Source organism: Xyrauchen texanus, chromosome 49 (assembly GCF_025860055.1).
Source record: "Xyrauchen texanus isolate HMW12.3.18 chromosome 49, RBS_HiC_50CHRs, whole genome shotgun sequence".
Taxonomy (NCBI): domain Eukaryota; kingdom Metazoa; phylum Chordata; class Actinopteri; order Cypriniformes; family Catostomidae; genus Xyrauchen; species Xyrauchen texanus.
The window spans coordinates 3622037-3640283 of record NC_068324.1 but is presented as its reverse complement, the minus strand read 5'-3'; the positions used below and the strand labels follow the sequence as shown (position 1 = coordinate 3640283).

General features: G+C 40.3%; 1 pseudogene; it reads right to left on the bottom strand.

Moving 5' to 3' along the window:
* Positions 1-1179: 1179 nt before the first annotated feature.
* LOC127640220 (deformed epidermal autoregulatory factor 1 homolog) lies at positions 1180-17890 on the bottom strand (annotated as a pseudogene).
* Between the last annotated feature and the right edge of the window lie 357 nt (positions 17891-18247).

Genomic DNA, 18247 nt, shown 5'->3' with positions numbered 1-18247 from the left:
AAGGAATAGTTCACACTAAAAATGAAAATTCTGTCATCATTTACTCACACACATGTCGTTCCAAACCCGTATGACTTTCTCTCTTTCGCGGATGCAAAATAAGATATTTCGAAGAATCTTATAGCTTCTGCTTTCCAAAAAATGAAATGATAATGTGACCAGTGGCAGTCAAGCTCTAAAAAACACCATAAAAGTAGCTCTTGTGACTATATTTATACAGTCTTCTGAAGCTCTACTGTAGTGACTTTTTTGGTCCTTTCCTCAAACAGTTACCATGTGGCTTCAGAAGACTTGGAATATAGTGCATGAGTCTATTATACTGAAATGGTGCCGTTTTTGTCCTTTTTGGAGCTTAAGAGCCATACTCCACGTTTACTTTCATTGCAATGGAAAAGAGCAGCATTAACATTCCTTGAAAGATGTATCATTTAATAAACCCTCATGCCATCCCAGATGTGTATGACTTTTTTTCTTCTGCAGAACATAAACAAAGATTTTTAGGAGAATATCTCATCTCTGTAGGTCCATACAATGCAAGTGAATGGTGACCAGAACTTTAAAGCTCCAAAAATCACATAAATGCAGCATAAAAGTAATCTATTAGAATCTATGCCTTCAGAAGTGATATAATAGATATGGGTGAGAAACAGAACAATATTTAAGTCCTTTCTTACTCTTTTGTATTCTACAAAACAAAGTCATACAAGAACAAGATGAGGGTGAGTAAATGATGACAGCGTTTTCATTTTGGGTGCACTTTTCCTTTAAGGATCGCTGTCACTGACAGAACCTGTAGTGCGAGGTTCGAGGGGAGGATGCTGCTACTATGCGGCTTTATCGCTAAACTAAAACACATGCACGGAAAGAATCAATGAACTAAACTTCATACAGTGCGCTTTGGGGGATGGAAGTGCACTTTTGGGGTATGGAGCGCTACGCCTTCCCTTTCTCCGCTTCCAGACTGGCTATTGGAGTTTCTTCCTGGATGCTGACGGCCACGCTCGGCTGGCAGCAGCTCAACTGATGCTCTTTCCAACCCTGCAGAGAGATGGAGCCAGAAATCAAATGCAGAGCTGATGGCAAACACTTGGGTTGGTCTTACCTTCCGCTGACAGAACCCAGAGCATTAATGGACTTTGTGGCAATCCGTGCATTCACTCGACGCCTCTCGGCCGCAGTTCACTCATATGTGCTGAACAGTGAGAAAAACACATGTTAGACTCTGATTTGACACGTTAGTCTTTATTTTCACACCTCATGCCGTTCAAATCCCATATGGCTTCCTCTCATCTGGGGAACACAAACGGGAGACATTTAGCAAAATCTTTACCTGTTTTTTGCATACAGTGATAGTGGAAGGTGAATATGAGCGTCAATGTTCATGTTGTTTCATTGTAACACATTACACAAAGACTAGTAATAGTTCAAATAAATGTACAGATAAATAAAAAAAAGTATTTCTGGGGGATATTTGGATGCTACGGGAAGCCCTATAATAAGAAAACTGATAAATACACACACACACACACACACACACATACATTCAATCTAGAGCACAACACTGCTTATGTGCATCCTGAGATCAGTGATGTGCTTAAGTGTGAACAGAATGCATCAGTGGCGGCTGTGGCTCAGGTGGTAGAGCGGGTCGGCTGCCAATCACAGGGTTGGTAGGCCCACATGACTCCACATCCCAAACTGTGCTTGGGCAAGACACTGACCCCAAGTTGCTCCCAATGGCAGGCTAGCACCTTGCATGGCAGCTCTGCCGTCATTGGTGTGTGAGTGTGATTTGGACACAGTGTAAAGTGCTTTGGTAACCTCTAAGGTCACAAAAAGTGCTATATAAGTGCAGACCATTTATCATTTAGGCAGTCAAAAAAAATCTGCTGCTGCATGTGTAACACATGACGAGGTTTAGTTTGTGTGCGTAGCAGTGTATAAAAATGGCTTTTGGGTGATTTGCATGGAAAGGAGCTAGCACACCACCAGATACTGCTCTCTTTTTCACTATAGTGCTGAAATGGTATACCTTGTCTTGCTAGAAATCCTGTTATTGCAACAATGTGACGAAAAGGTATTCACAGCTTTCCTGGATTTCATTTATACTGGCCAAGTGCGGTTGCGTGCATATATCACCATGCTCTTTTGTACTTTTGAAGACTTGGCATGAAACCATGCTGGCAGTGTGAACAAAGGTTTTTAGCATGTTCTCTGAATGAACGGAGGAGGGCTTTCTTCCAATTTTTGTAGCCCTGACTCTGCAGTTTGTCACTGTTGGTTCGAGTATGTTGTTTTCCAAATAGCAAAATGCTGCTTCTTTATCTATTGAGTTCTCAAGCCAGAAAAAAACGCTCATACAGAAAGGTTGAAATGAAATATATATAGTTGTACACAAAGTGTAATTGCAATAAAACTGATAATTGCAAGGATTCATACCAGTGAATGAAAATCCACCTCAGCAAAATCTATAAAAGCATTTGTATAAATCCTCATCCAGTAATAATAAATGACTGTGAGTTCATGCGTCCTGGACAGAGCTGAGAAAAGGAACAGGTACCATGTGACACCGCCATGTATTTGGGAGATACCAACTCGTACAACGGAGGGGGGACGTCAGCTTTTTGTCTCAATATGACAGACTCACAGCAGTTACAGAAATACTCAAACCAGCCCATCTGGCACCAACAATCATCCATGTGATTATCTAATCAGCCAATCGTGTGGCAGCAGTAGAGTGCATAAGATCATGCAGATACGGGTCAGGAGCTTCAGTTAATGTTCACATAAACCATCAGAATGGGGAAAACATTTGGACCGTGGCATGATTGTTGGTGCCAGACGGGCTGGTTTGAGTATTTCAGGGATTTTCACACACACAACAGTCTCTAGAACTTACTCAGAATGGTGACAAAAACAAAAAACATCCACTGAGCGGCAGTTCTGGGGATGGAAATGTCTTGTTGATGAGAGAGATCAACAGAGAATGGCCAGAATGGTTCGAACTGACAAAGTCTGTGGTAACTCAGATAACCACTCTGTACAATTGTGGTGAGAAGATTAAGTGCGCCGGGTTGCTCTCCTGTCTCCAGCCTGTTCATCAGCGCCCCCGCTGGCGGAAGTTTATAATGCACCACCGCCTGCTGAGGGGCCGCCAGTGCAGGGAGCGTCATCAACACTGATGAGAGAGAGGACATACATGTATTTCAAAAGCATGAATGAAAAAGGATGTGATTTTAACAACTACAACACTGTTAATATTTTATTTTATAAAATAATGAGAGAAATTTGGCGTTTCGAATGAATACATTAATATCATCTGGAATGTGGAAATCGTGCGGCACATTTTTTTTTTTTTTTACATTTACATGGTTTGCAGCGTGAATCATTTACCTCCCCCCATCCCACCTGGAATATACGCCCCTGGCTCAATACTCGCACTGTATGCATTTGTGTCTATTTTTATTTCTCCAAAAAATTTAAGGTGGATCATCTAAAACAAGGTTGAGTCTTACATGAAGTATAACAGAAACCATTCGGTCTCCTGAGCGATGAAAGAGCAACCTCTGCGCAATACAACGTTCCTCTGGGATGGGTGATTTTGTGGAGGTGAACTGGAGTTCTGTCCGACAGCAATGACTTTGTTGAGTACATTCACAGCTCGTCCTGGACCTGATCTCTCTTTAACCCTGACCCACATCTCATTTTGAAAGCTTGTTCTAAAAGAAGCTGAACGGGTCTGAAATGTGGGCTAGACAAAACCCTTCCCACTCAACTCACAAAGACAGGAGAGGACATGCTTTGTGTCTGTGTGAGCTTTTTTGATGTCCCGGACTTACCGTTTGATCTTCCTGCAGACGCTGACAGTCTGTATGATGTCACATATGTCAAAAAAGCCCCACCGACATATCTTGGCCTGGGACTATCCGATTATACGACTACTGGCACAAAAATTACAAACTTCATACAAACCATGTAATGTGGATGGCATAGCTGAGATGATTTAGTATTAAGAGTAATTTGATGAGAAATGTTCATATTAAAATCTATTAAATGCTGGTTTTTGCTTTTCTTGGTTTTCTAAATACATTTGTTTACCTCTAAATGACTCTCATTCATGTTCATATAAAAAGTACATTTTACTGTATGCTATCTTCATTTCAGTACATTGAAAGATTCTCAAAACTGCACTGGGGATCTCTGGTGACATCTGCTGGAATAAAAATGACATGAAATGACAACTATAGCCAGTAGATGGCATCAGTGCTCTGTGCACTGGATGAACACAGTAATGTTGAAACAAACTTAATTTATAGATGTTATCAAAAGTTAAAAAATATTTGTTAAATTTAGCTTTTTTTTTTTTAACTGTTGAAGTGTGAGATTTTTCAGTGATGCCACAATATACTTACAGTCAAACCTGACCATGATGTGCAGCTCCAACACAAAACCTGAACTTTCTCACAGTGGGGTCAGACTAAGACCTCGGACATTTGTGTGTGTGTGTGTGTGTGTGTGTGTGTGTGTGTGTGTGTGTGTGTGTGTGTGAGTGTGAGTGAGTGTGTGTGAGTGTGTGTGTGTGTGTGTGTGTGTGTGTGTGTGTGTGTGTGTGAGCGTGTATTTATCACTTTGTGGGGACCAAATGTCCCCATAAGGATAGTAAAACCCGAAATTTTTGACCTTGTGGGGACATTTTGTCGGTCCCCATGAGGAAAACAGCTTATAAATCATATTAAATTATGTTTTTTGAAAATGTAAAAATGCAGAAAGTTTTCTGTGAGGGTTAGGTTTAGGGGTAGGGTTAGGTTTAGGGGATAGAATATAAAGTTTGTACAGTATAAAAACCATTATGTCTATGGAAAGTCCCCATAAAACATGGAAACACTACATGTGTGTGTGAGTGTGTGTGTGTGTGTGTGTGTGTGAGTGTGTGTGTGTGTCCCGAACAGTGATTAAGGGTTAAAATTAGGGCTGTCAATCGATTACAATTTTTATCGAATTAATTACACGGTGTCCCGATTAATTAATCACAATTAATCGCATATACAAATATTTGCTGAGAAAGCCCCTCATATAACAATAACTCAATATATAATGATGAAATAATTATACATAGTTATCTTTAAATATTACAAAAAGTATATATATATATATATATATATATATAAAATAAAAAATCTTCAGATAATTTAAATGCATTACATTCTTGTAGCAGAAGAGTTCATCATTGATAAGACAAAAAGCGGCTTTAGAATACAATGTATTGTTTACTACCATATTATTGATCATAAGTCAATCATTGACACACAGTTCACAGCAATTCACAAGTGAATTTGTCAATCAGTTGGAGATTATGAGGGCTTGTTTAAGGACACCTGCGTCAGACATGCTTGTGTAGCGTCTCGGGTGTTGCGTCATAAACAAAATTTTTAGGTCACTGTGTCAAGTTAAATATAGTTTAATACTTAGAACACATCTTGAGATCCCTTAAAGTTCGGATTTGCGCTCCATCAAGTGTTTGAACGCAAGAACGTAACGCATGTTTGTGTTGTTTTGTTCACTGTATAAACTGTGTGTTGCTCACACAGCTGAAGTTTCACTTACTGCCCCCTGGAGTAAACAGGTGGTACTACAAGCTTGCATTTATCAGGAATCTTCCTTATTATGGTCCGGGGGCATTACGATTAATTACGTAATTTTTTTTAAATATTTTTATTTCTAATATTTAATTATATTAATCGCACTGAATTAACACGTTAAATCCAAATTCTGAATTTAGATCTCCCTATATATTGACTTTTGACTCCAATGACTTTTGGAATCACAAATGGAAGTATTTTTGGCTTAAAAGTGTTATCTCGTGAAAATGAAGAAGTGCCGTCTGCCTGACAAACATTTGCTCACATACAGTAATAACTGTTCCTCATCTGTGTAAGCTGTCCTGTTGTGGCCCGTATCAGGACAAACTCATTATACCCCCTCTGTACAAGGACATAGCAGCAACTCTTTTAAAAGGGTGATTTTTGTCCTCCGCACTTTTCCAAGCTAAACCCATACTGAGTCCAAATGGTGGATTTGTATATAGTATTCTTTGCGTTTTGTTACTTTGGGCTGATTGAGCGACCATCCAGCCAATCACAGGTGAGTTTCATGAGCCGAAACAACCCTTACGTAATAGGCCGTCAATCAGACAGTCTAATCAACGTGGCTCCGTTCATTTCATTCAAATAAGAGTTATTTATCGGCATATCGTTCATACAAATATTATAAGTAAATTATATATATATATAAAATACTTATATATGAATATATTCTGTAATATATTAATACTGCACTGTAAGTGATGGGTCTGTGTGAGCCACCTACTCACAGCTGTGTCCCCCCACTTTTAAAATGTCTGCTACGCCCCTGCCTCTGTCCAACAAATGTGCTATTTAACTGAAGCCACCCTAGCCGGACAACAGCAAGAAGTGCAGAATTACTCATTATATGAGACACATGCTGAGCTTCCAACAAAAAAGATCCAGACTACATCTCACACACAGATGACTAAAAATAACGACCCTGTTGTTTTCAGCCAAAAGCGTGTCAGAGAGATGCCAATCCAGGGCTTCAAAGGGGGGAGAGAGAGTCTCAACCTCAAATGACACAACCACAGATTGCCAACGGACCGATCACACTGACCATCTGATGCAAATTCCACACAAACATGCCAAGCGCTCTGGCAAAGGTATCGGCAAAATCCAGTATGGGTCTACCTCGAAGATGTAATCTCAGGGTTATAAAGGATTTATTTGATGGAAATGTTTTATGAAATTCAAATGTGTTAATGTTAAAAATAGCCTAAAATATTTTTCGAGTGCATTCTGAATATATTGTGAACATTCAATATATTGCCCCGCTCTTATCAGTAGTATTCTACACTGTCATGACCTCACGACGAAGCATGCTCAGTTCAGAGTGGTGTCCAGATATCATCTAACAAATAAAAATTATTACTTTATTTAAGATCTTAAACCAAAAGTCACAAACACACAAAGGTGTCAGACAGCTGCCTGTAAATGCTCTCTCTCTCTCTCTTGCACCACCATCCGCAGTCAGCCTTTATCCCTCTCGGAGGCTTGATAAGCCCGATTAGGGGCCGGGTGTGTAGAATCACGACCCTGCCCCGCCCCCCACCCTGTCACATTCCTCCCTCGTTCTCTCAGGCCAGGGAGCCACCGTCTGCCGGCAGGTCATCCCTGCCTTCCTGAATCTGGGAGGGGATAGGGGAGGGAAACAATAATGATTAAAATAGGGGGTACTAGGCGGATCGTAGGCAGTCCTTCGCCCCCTGGCAGACGGAACGCCCCGCCGCGTTCTCGGGGAACAGAAGGGGTCTCCACCGCCCCAGGCAGCGGTTCTCCCACTCCAGGCGGTCGGCCAGGAGCCCCTCCCCGCTTGCGGTCGGCGGTCCTCTCTTAACCCCGCAGCGTTTAGCGGCTGGTAGGGGTCTCCCCGCACCCCTGGCAGCGCCCCTGACTGCTCCAGGCGGTCGGCTAGGAGCCTCTTCTCCCCTCGCGGTCGGCGGCCGTTCCTCTGCTTCCAGGATGCCGGGCTCCTCCGTCCCCCGGCAGACGGCCGCGGCTGCTCCGTTGGGGTGGATGGTAGCGCCGACAACTCCACTACGGTGTATCCCTCCTTCTTCCCGAATTTCGGCACCAGCGTAACGGGAGTTATGGAAAGGAGGCGAGAACCGGCTTGACAATATAAATAATATTTTTATTAAGACACAAAGTGTCGGAAAGTTGCCCGTAAACGCTCTCTCTCTCTCTCGTACCACCGTCCACAGTCGGCCTCTATCCCTCTCGGAGGCTTGATTAGCCCGATAAGGGGCTGGGTGTGTAGAATCATGACCCACCTTCCGCCCTGTCACACTGATCAATATTACCCACCAGCTGTATTAGTGAAGACGTCAGCAAGCGCAGGGCTGTCGGAGAGGATGGGCGCGGTCTCCCCTGTCGGCGTTCGGTCAAAAGTCAGCGTGCCTGATGTGGTGAACTGTCCGGACGGAGTCACTGTAACTGAAAGTGGAAATATATTTGAAATATATAAATCACATATTTGATATGCGAACCATAGCAGGTGCACAATGGCTTGCTTTGGTTTGTGGTTTATTATTTCAGTGTCTGAATGAGGACGTCAGAACGGCAGTGGAGACATCATTCAGATGTGACCAGACTCTTGGCTATGATGTATATCATACAGTCTTACGAGAAAGATGGTAGATGTCACACAGTCTGCCCTGGATTTAATGCAAGATCACACTTATCGTACATTCTGAGATGCAATTATCATAAAAGACAGAAAAGCCCTTACACGTTGCTCCTGGAGCCAGAGTGATGTTCTTTGCTGTCTGAACATCTTTCTTCTCAGGAGATGCGGCCGATCACAGTCTTTCTTCCTTCTTTTTTAAGGGATAAACAGTCTGACGGGGCCCGTCTATAGGACGGCACAATCCAGAATTACTCTCTAGAGCCGTCCTTAGAGTAATATGTTATGATAACAGGACACAAAACATTTATAATCACCATGGTGATGTCCTCCCCTACAAAAGATCCGTCCTTGCTACAAGAGCACGTCAATGTCAGGAGAAAGAGAAAGAGGAGATTTATGTAATTTTTTCTTGAAGTCATAAACATTCCCAGCACCGTGTCATTTCCATTCCAAACTACGCTGATGGAAATGACATTTTTAACGTTGTTTTTTTTAAATAAAATGTTCAAATCCTTTGTTTTGCTAATGCTAATTTCACAGCTAACATTTTACGTATCCTAAATACACACAATTAAATAGTATTTTCACTTATATTTCCAATAATTAATGGTAAAATTATAGCTTGACTGGGAATGACGCCCAATAACAGCTTTCTGCTAACAAGTGATATTTACAGTACCTTGAACTTCTTTGTTTCTTCCAAGCTCCAACTTCACTTGTCTTATATTTCCACTTAAACACGCTCTTCACTGACTTTTGTTGACTTGGTTAACAAGTAAGCTAACTTAAAAAAAAAACAACAACAACAAGAAAACTTTATTAGAGGCTAAATTGTTTAAAAATGCTAAATTGGTTTGATAGTAATGACGCCACAACAAATATTGCTAGTAATCATTTGCATAAAATAAATATGGAAAGGTTTATGTTTATTTCACTCTTTGTTTAGATAATCATAGCTTTAAAAATGTAATAATTAGTATTTTTATCATGGATTTTCATAGCTTAGTATTGAATGTCTGGGTCTGAAGCACAGTCAAATAAATGATTACGGCCTGGTAAACATGTTTCCTATTTGGTTTTATTGAGACCTTCATTAAACAAAAAGAAAAGGCTGAAAAGGCTGTTCTTATAAGAAAAATAAAATCCTGGGACATGAAAGTGTCTAAAGATGAAGAAGCACCTTTATAGAGGTTAAGAATGGATTGGGGGTCTTGGGTATCTCAGCGAGTATTGACGCTGACTACCATACCTGGAGTCACGAGTTTGAATCCAGGGTGTGCTGAGTGACTCCAGCCAGGTCTCCTAAGCAACCAAATTGGTCCGGTTGCTAGGGTGGGTAGAGTCACGTAGGGTAACCTCCTCATGGTCGCTATAATGTTGTTCGCTCTCGGTGGGGTGCGTGGTGAGTTGTGCGTGGATGCCGGGGAGAATAGCGTGAAGCCTCAACACGCGCTACGTCTCTGCGGTAACGTGCTCAACAAGTCACATGATAAGATGCACGGATTGACGGTCTCAGACGTGGAGGCAACTGAGATTCGTCCTCAGCCACCCCGATTGAGGGGAGTCACAATGCCACCATGGGGACTTAGAGCGCATTGGGAATTGGGCATTCCAAATTGGGGAGAATAAAAAACAGTGCAAGTTCTCACATGGGAACATGAACGTGTAAAAGAGAGCTATGGCGGAAGCCAAGATTTTCACTGTAAAATTACTTTTATTTCAACCTGTTTCTCAGCTAAACCTATCTGCAACATGAGGCTTAAGGAATATGATGCACTAGCCACATGGACACCTTTGGGTTCTTTGAGCTTTTAAGCTAGTCACTATCATATAAAAACAGCAAACTAGACATCCTATAACCCATAAGTTGTGCTCCGGTCATTTTGACCCGGACAACTTTTGTTTTTTTCCATTAATCCAATTGGAATTAAATACTTGATTTTGTTCACATATGGTATCTGAAAACACACATACAAAAATTGACCATTTTCTTTTATTGGTTTTATTTCACTTTGTTACACTTGTTGGGTTCCCGCTCAAAAATGACCGGCCACTAGAAACGAATGGATTCGACTACAAAATACAGAAATGTTAAGAGTTCAGGAGCATCCTGACCCTTTAGATGAGCACATATGTGGATGTGTGTTTGCACATACAAATTCCTCGGACATGTGCACACACAAACATGGCTTGAGCGCCCTATTGTGCATCGTGTTTCCATGTACACTCTTTGAGGAATATTCCAAGATCTCCTCATCATATTATGTTGTATTTGGGCTCATTTGAATCGGGATAGTCTGCTGTAAGTTACGATATGTCATTGTCTATGTTATATGTATGTTTCAGGAAGTAATAAGGAAAAACGTGGCTTTATCTATTTTGTCCAGATCAAGCAGTGGTTATTATATTATGACATACGGTGTTTTATTTATTAATTTTTTCCGTAGGGAGATCCCTCCACTGGCCCGGTACAAGCTCATTTCAATTAATATATATCTTTTTAAAAGTAATTTAAAAAAACAAGTAAAAAAAACATGTCAAAAGTCCACAAAAAAGACAGAAGTTGACAAAAAGGTCTAATGCAATATCTTGTAATAATATATGCAATATGAGAGATTTATAAACAATCTTAGTGGGCCGGACATTTTTCACCGTGAACGCAAAATGTGTTAGCACAAAACGAACACATCACAAGGGTTAAAATGTCTTCTTTTGTGTTCCGCATAAGACAGAAAGTCAAGAGTACATGATTTTTGCCTTGAAAGCACCTAGTTAGGATTTATGAGTCGGACTGTCACTCACTGTAGACAGATCATCACAGCAGGCCGCACAGGTACAAGACGCTGCATGAGGGACCAGAATACACTCCTGTGACAACACACACACACACACACACACACACACACACACACACACGTCAAATACTGCAGTTCTCTGGCACTGTTTTAGTGATGTTTCTCTGAGATTCTTTGTTTGGGGGGAAACCCAGTGTTGCTGTGAGTCATTTATTTGTCTGCATGTTCTGTTGTGATTATGTGCTGTGTGTGTGTGTGTGTGTGTGTGTGTGTGGTCTCGTTTGACCGGTCTGACCTGAATGAGACACTGTAGAGGTCGGCCTGCATAGCGAATGCTTCTCTTCCAGTCTTTGCTGCTCGCTCTGCCCGACATTCCCTCAAACTCTGTCGGAGCGGATCAGTTATTGTTGTGTTTGATGCAGAGACCTTTGCCTCCTGAGGTCAAAGGTTAAAGGACAAATGTCAGTCTTAGCTGCATCCTCAAAAAGCTACTTATTAAAATCCTGTTTGTGGGAGTTTTCGAAGTGTGCGGTTCCTATAAATGATTAAACAAGGTCAAATGTCAGACATGTTCAATATTCAGAAGATCCTTCGCAAATATTTTTTGAGATTAGAATAAGTGCGTCCAAATGTATGTAAAAGATGCATGGATGGTGGTGGATTTTGGAAATGGGCATACTTTTTTGGGTTAGTATTACAAAAAATTATTTACGCAATAGTTATCTTTCTAATTTTTCAAAGTTAAAATGTTGAGGAGCGTGAGGTCATATCTGCCACACCTAACAGCTGAAATAATGCATTTTAAGTTATTGAATTTAACTAAATGTTAACGCTTCCATACAAGCACAAACGGTATACTACAGGGGGTCTGTGTCATGAATATGCTACTTTATGCAACATAACAGTCTTTCCCTATACTCGTAAACCCTTTTACTAGGTTCCCAAAAGTATGTTTTATGTCCCTTGTGAAGTACATACTATTAGTTCATTGTATACTGTGTATGGCTGTGTATGCAAATCATGAAACAGGTAAAGAAGTACAAGTCATCCCTGAGTTTCAGCAATTATGTGGCGCCCTCTTGTGGTGAGAGTGTACCTGATCCCAGTCTGTTTTTGTAGAGAACTCCACTTGTGTTCCCGCAGCGCACGGGAAGCTCGTTCTCGTAAACTGATGGATCCCAGTTATACTTAGAAACATCCTTATCATGTCTAGAAGACCTGAGAGAGACAAACAGAGACATTCACATTGTAACTTCAGTGAAAGAGACAGACAGACAGACAGAAAGAAAGAGTGATAGAGTGGTAGACAGATAAAAAAAGAAAAAGATAGATAGATAGACAGACAGACAGACAGACAAAATTATATAAAGAAAGAACAATAGATAGATAGACAGACAGACAGACAGACAGACGGACAGACAGACGGATGGACAGACAGACAGATAGATTATATAAGACAATAGATAGATAGACAGACAGACAGACAGACAGACGGACAGACAGACGGATGGACAGACAGACAGATAGATAGATAGATAGATAGATAGATAGAATGACAGACAGACAGACAAAATGATATAAAGAAAGAACAATAGATAGATAGACAGACAGACAGACGGACAGACAGACGGATGGACAGACAGATAGATAGATAGAATGACAGACAGACAGACAAAATGATATAAAGAAAGAACAATAGATAGACAGACAGACAGATAGATTGAGATAGAATGACAGACAGCCAGACGGACAGACAGACAGACAGACAGACAAAATGATATAAAGAAAGAACAATAGATAGATAGACAGACAGACAGATAGATTGATATAGAATGAGAGACAGACAGACAGCTAGATAAACAGACAGACAGACAGACAAAATGATATAAAGAAAGAACAATAGATAGATAGACAGACAGACAGACGGACAGACAGACGGATGGACAGACAGATAGATAGATAGAATGACAGACAGACAGACAAAATGATATAAAGAAAGAACAATAGATAGATAGACAGACAGATAGATTGAGATAGAATGACAAACAGAAAGAAAGAGTGATAGAGTGGTAGACAGATAAAAAAGAAAAAGATAGATAGACAGACAGACAGACAAAATGATATAAAGAAAGAACAATAGATAGACAGACAGACAGATAGATTGAGATAGAATGACAGACAGCCAGACGGACAGACAGACAGACAGACAGACAAAATGATATAAAGAAAGAACAATAGATAGATAGACAGACAGACAGATAGATTGATATAGAATGAGAGACAGACAGACAGCTAGATAAACAGACAGACAGACAGACAAAATGATATAAAGAAAGAACAATAGATAGATAGACAGACAGACAGACGGACAGACAGACGGATGGACAGACAGATAGATAGATAGAATGACAGACAGACAGACAAAATGATATAAAGAAAGAACAATAGATAGATAGACAGACAGATAGATTGAGATAGAATGACAGACAGACAGACAAAATGATATAAAGAAAGAACAATAGATAGATAGACAGACAGACAGACGGACAGACAGACGGATGGACAGACAGATAGATAGATAGAATGACAGACAGACAGACAAAATGATATAAAGAAAGAACAATAGATAGATAGACAGACAGACAGACGGACAGACAGACGGATGGACAGACAGATAGATAGATAGAATGACAGACAGACAGACAAAATGATATAAAGAAAGAACAATAGATAGATAGACAGACAGACAGATAGATTGATATAGAATGAGAGACAGACAGACAACTAGATAAACAGACAGACAGACAGACAAAATGATATAAAGAAAGAACAATAGATAGACAGATAGTCTCTTCTAAAGACATGGATTTAACCACTGGGGCTTAAAGATTACTCTTTATGTGGATTTTTGAGCTTCAAAATGTTGGCACCCTTTCATTGTATGGAGCAAAAGAGCAGAGAAACTCTGAAACTGTGAGTTTAGCAGATGAAAGAAAGTCATACACATCTGAGATGGCATGAGGGTAAGTAAATGAGAGAATTTCATTTTTGCATGAACTATCCCTTTAAAAAAGATGTAAATGCATTATAACACATCTGTGAAAAGGGTCCATTAGATGAGGACGAGTGTTTCAAGTCAAGTCAAGTGGTTTTTTATTGTCGTTTCAACCATATACAGTTAGTACAGTACACAGCAAAACGAGACAACGTTCCTCCAGGACCATGGTGCTACATAAAAACAACATAGGACAAACACAGGACCACATGACTAAACAAAATACCTATATATACCTATATAAAGTGCACGTGCAAACATGTGCAAAAAGTACGGGACAGTACAACAAATGTCTGACAATGAACAGGACAATAGACAGTGCAGCGCCGACCAGTACTCAGTAGTGCAAAAAGATGACAGTTTCTAAAAATGTAAACATAACATACTATGAGATAGTGTTCTATGCACATAGCAGTTATTGAGGTAGCAGACAGTTATAAGTGACAGTAATTAAAGTGCAACTCAGGACACGTGTGTGTGTGTGTGTGTGTGTCAAACCAGTCTCTGAGTATTTAGGAGTCTGATGGCTTGGGGGAAGAAGCTGTTACACAGTCTGGCCGTGAGGGCCCGAATGCTTCGGTACCTCTTGCCAGACGGGAGGAGGGTAAAGAGTTTGTGTGAGGGGTGTGTGGGGTCGTCCACAATGCTGGTTGCTTTGTGGATACAGTGTTTTTTGTAAATGTCTTTGATGGAGGGAAGAGAGACCCCAATGATCTTCTCAGCTGTCCTCACTATCCTCTGCAGGGCTTTGCGGTCCGAAACGGTGCAAGTCCCAAACCAGGCAGTGATGCAGCTGCTCAGGATGCTCTCAATAGTCCCTCTATAGAATGTAGTGAGGATGGGGGTGGGAGATGTGCTTTCCTCAGCCTTCGAAGAAAGTAGAGACGCTGCTGTTTGCACACATAGCCCTTGGACATGCGCACACACATATACACACGTGTGTTGAGCGCCCTTTTGTGCCTCGTCTTATCATATTATGTTGTGCTTGGGCTCATTTGAATCGGGATAGTCTAATACTATACATTTTGGCTATGCGTGAATTTCATTACAAATCTTCTTGATAAATGATAGGTCCAGCTAGGGAAGAAAAAGCAGCCAACAAGTGTCATTCAATACTGTTTAAAAAGCCACTGACATCCCATATTGGTCGACCACTAGTTTCATATTACTTCAGTTATCTTTCATTAGCCCAAATTAATCAGTTTGGTTAGTGGCTGAATGGCCTGCAACAATACTAATTCAGATTGGTTAATCATTAACAGGAACTGAGGTCGTACCGTCCTCCCTAGTAGTCTGGTGCATTCTGGAATGTGATGTCATCACTCTGGGGGTTATAAGTACTCTTTAGCTGGGACGTGACTGGTTCAGCACTGTTGCCCATTTCACATGCGAAGGAGGAATTTCTTAAAGACACAGTGGCATATGAAAAACATAATTATTTAGCAAAAAACTTACTTTGCATAATAAGTGGACCTCAGGGGGAAAAATTGAATGATCGAATGACATGATACCTTCATAAAGCGTATATGCATGTGAGTGTATTTGAACCTGAGCGCACGTGTTGTCCTAAATCTTCTGATGTTATTTGCACCGCCAGTGGACAAGGAATGTTTGCATGATGACAGGTCCCTCCCACCCCGTTATAAACCACGTCCATGTGCATAACTCTATTAAACACACTCCATCCCAGCAGACCGTTGGCGAGCGTTGCCATAAAATATATATATATATATATATCAGATCAGTTTACATTTTCGTGACAAAGCAAGGTTCGGTCTGTCTGATGACACCAAGAAAGGCATTGAAAATGATGTTGAACATGTCTCTATCATATATCACCACAAAATAAAAAGAAAGATATAAGAAAATATATTATGCTAAAAAAAAAAATTTTAGGGACATTTTTGCTTTATGAATATTTTGTATTGAAATATACATAATTAACTCTCATTCTCATTACTTACATGCAAATAAAATAATTCTATATTATTTAAATAGTATATAATCTAGACATTATGGTAGCATTTATTGCACTGCCTTTAATTTATGCTGATTTAGATGTAAAAAATAAATATTACTTTACAGCATTCTTGCACCGTTTTATTCATGCAAAATATAATTTCTTAATTTTCCACCTTGATTTTCGGGTCTGTGCATGTTTTCGTGAGATTCACCCATAAATTGTACTCCTATTGCAGATCTCATTTAAACTTTTCATAGTTGAGTGTAACTTTGACCATTAGAAACACAGTAACAACCATTTAAAACCGGTTACTAGATATCTGAGATCTCAACACTTTAATAATTGACTTTAAATTAAGAAAACAGCATGTTTAATACAAAAAACTAAAACAAAAATGTGGCTTGTGACAAAACGCAAGTGCTTATTGATGTATGAAACATTTATCTGCAGTTGCTAATACTTCTTACTAGCAAATGTGGAAGAGGCGGAGCAACAGTCAGATGACTCAAAATGGGCGGGGCTTCTGAATAATTGTTATCCTTTTAAACACTCTACTGTGCATTTTCAATTAAGTTGTTGTTCAAGTTAATCAATGACATTATGATTGTGTGAATTATTGCCCAGGCTGCTGCTGAGGCAGCTTGTAAACAATTTCACGTGGTATCTGTTACATTTCTCAGCGCTGGGCTGGATGGACCAATCACAGTCGCTTGTGATTAGTGGGATAGGTTTGGCGCGATTTCCAACGAATAATTTAATAGCGTTTGGTGAGACAAGGTAAATATATTTCATTTAATTCCTGAATTTGATCCAGTCAAGCGCTTAAGACAGAAATTTTGTTATGATCCTGATATAACATTTCTAGCATTTTGTTAAGAGAAAACAAATGCAGTTGTCTTTACAGTATCCAGCCTCTAGATGGCGCCAAAAGCTGTTCCCGCCAAACCCCTTTGGCATCGTGCCGGAGTTTGGGGATCCAGACGCTGAGAAAAGAGCAGCTTTGCCCTTAAAAGGCCTCAATCCATCCGCTCCACATTTCCCCAGACTTTTCCTCTCCGCCCTCCCTTCCTCCCTCTCTCTCAGGCCAGAGGGATATTTACAGCAAGACTGGCTCTGCGTACCTTATTAGGAGCTGTCCTTGTTGTCAGTGTATATGTAAATGAGACAAACAGATGAGAGGATGAGGGGTGGCATTCATTCTCAAGGGGTCATTCATTTTTTTTGATGAAGGTAACTAGAGGCAAAAGTGTGATCTATGTAACATGCCCAGAGTTCATTCAAAACCGGCTTTAAAGGGGAAGTGTGTTTTTAATATACTTCATTAGTTCCAGTTTAATATACAGGGTCAAGCTAGTTTTTTATAGGTTGATTTCCCCTTAAAAATGTTATCCACAATTGTAAACACTGCTGCTTGTTTGAGCATCCTCACCATCCTGACAACATTGGCTCAATCAATAACTTGATCTTAGAGTGGGACTATCGTTTTTTCCGACCAATGGAAAAGGTGGGTAGCTTTGGGGAAATATGTTTGAGAACAGTCATTACTTTTGCAATTCCATTTGGTGCCACTAGTAGTACTTTCTCTTACCCTTAAATTATCTTTGTGAATCTTCCATCTTTTCGTTTTTTCCTACTCTGACTTTCTAAACAAGGTGTAACTCAAGAATTAAGACACCACAGAGCATACCGTAGTGGCCATTTGCGCTCAAGAAGGTCTAGATTTACTGTAACTTCCTCTCTCTCTGTGGGAATTTTGGATCTATTATTCCAGCTGTTGTTCTGCTGTTCATTAGTTCTGCTGTTTCTGTTGATGAGGGACATCTGGTAGGCAGACGCACACAGGCATAAGGGAAAACTGATGAGTGATGAGAGAGAAAGACAGACAGGCTCTTTCTCAAATCTTAGCCAGTCGCCTTGCATAAACGCTGAATCAAATGTTCAAACGCATGATACTCAAAAACACTCAATGGAATGCTCTGATCAAATGTTCACGCAAGCCTTTTGTGCCCAAACACTGGACTCAAAGTGCCTATCATGCCAAAAAAATGCTGAATCAAACATTCGAAGCCCCATCATGCAAAAATCACTGACTTTTGAATCAAATGTTCAAACATGCCTATGATGCCCCAATATGGTGAATCGAAAGTTTGAACACCTGATGCCTAAAAAGACTGAATC